Raw genomic sequence first — 1,972 nt, 5'->3', positions numbered from 1 at the left:
CCCGCGGGGCGCCCCCCTGCAAGGGGCCGCGCTGCGCCGCCCCGGCCGCCCGCCGCAACTCCCGCAACAACTCCGGCGCGGCCCCGCGGCGCCACGGGCTCGGCTCGGCTCGGCTCGGCTCGGCTCGGCTCGGCCGGGCGGCGGGAGCGCAGCGAGGGAGGGAGGGAGCGAGCGAGGGAAGGAGGGAGCGAGGGAGGGGAGCGGGCGCGGCCGCCCGCCCTCAGCCCGCCATTGGCCCGCCCTCAGCCCGCCATTGGCCCGCCCCCGGCCCGCCATTGGCAGGCGCCGCGCGTGCCCGGCGCCGCCGCCGCGCCCGGGCGCGGGGGGCTCCGCGCGGGGAGCCGGTGCCAAAGCCGCCGCTTCACGTCTGGTTTCTTCCCCTTCCTTTTCCCGGGGTGTTTCTGCACGCGGCGGCTTTCGGGCTCCCGTTCTGCTCGGGCGCTCCGAGGGGAGCGTCGTGCCCCGACACATCTTGAGGGTATCGGCGGAGGTTGCATGCGTCCGCTCGCTGGCGAATTGCAGCTGAACTCGGATGTATTTTCGCCGTCTGTTTCGCTTTCAGTGCCTTCAGGCGGGACTGCGCACTTGAAGTACTCGTATTCTCACAGCCTTTGGTAATCGATCTATAGTGGTTTAATCTAAAGCGAAATCTGTTTTCTCCTTGCTTCCAAATTGTGATAGGTGTGAATATTACACATACAGAACGCACAAGATGTATTTCAGCCTTTAAGGTTGAATTAAATGTGCCGTGAAATTATTTTAGGTCCCAGTCCTGCCACTTGTTCTATGCAGTGCAGGAATAATACCTTAAATTTTGGACAAGGTACTATGAATAACAACCCTTAGAACTAGTCAGGGGAAAAAATAAAACTGAAGTTGCAAAAGAAGTTTGGAACGACTGATACATGCTGTGTATTCTGAACGCAGAACTAATTCTGCCTTTTTGGCAGATGCAAAACACCAGTGCAAGTGAATGGGAAGTTTGAATGACATGAAATATGGTGATACCGTGACACTCAGATGAACTTATTCACGCAATGCTGTCAGTGTTAGTGTGACATTCTGTCATGAGGGACAAAATTAGGAACTTCCTCATATGCTGGCAGTAGACACCCTCATTGACCTGCGTGGCTGAGAAGGCAGCAAGTTCCCAAATATCTGGGTTTGTCATTCAACTCCCTTACTTAATAAAAGTAATCAATGATATCCTGTGAAAATGCATCTGCATATTGTTTATTAAACTTATTGAATAAATAAAGCACCCCAGCATAATACCCGAGTTCCAGAGAGAGCCTGAGGATAGATAATGCCATAGTTATCCTTTCCTGGAAAGCACAGCTTAAGAACGCATGAAAAGCAGTAGCAGTATCAACAGAATGTTTGAAGAACACCCGGCAGGACCTCAGGGAAATATATGCTGTGAACCAATCATTTCATTTGTGCTAGAGATGAGAAAAGAGTTCACACAGCCAGAGTCAATATTAAGTCATTTCCTGGTGTTATGCACAAATGCACACAGAGGAAAAAAGTAATAATTAAGAGAATGTGCTAGTGGCAAGACTAACTAAACCCACCTTGAAACAGATGAAAAAACAGCACTGCAAATTGCACTACGTTAGTTTATGCTTACAGTATACTCAAGATAGGCTAGGGCCAGATCCAAACTCGTTGCAGACAATGCAAGTTGTTAGTGACTCAGTAGGGTAGGTCTTTACTCAGAATTACCTAAGTGACCTACTATGCTTCTCAGTTCGTGTTCCCTTTGCTGGAAGTTTTCCGTTCCTCTGCGTCCCCACCCAGAGCTGCAGCTCGCGCTAACGCAGCCAGCTCTGCTAGCGAGGAGCGGCAGCTTGAATACCAGCCAAATTTACCTACCCAAATCTAGTATTTCCATTATGTTTGTCATAAAACCGAAGACAAACGCAACATCTGAGTATTACCAGCAGTACAATAACAGGCGCTTATTTGGCAA

Source organism: Apteryx mantelli, chromosome 17, assembly GCF_036417845.1.
Source record: "Apteryx mantelli isolate bAptMan1 chromosome 17, bAptMan1.hap1, whole genome shotgun sequence".
In the NCBI taxonomy this organism is placed as follows: domain Eukaryota; kingdom Metazoa; phylum Chordata; class Aves; order Apterygiformes; family Apterygidae; genus Apteryx; species Apteryx mantelli.
The sequence above is the reverse complement of the archived record's forward strand: the minus strand, read 5'-3'. Positions refer to the sequence as shown.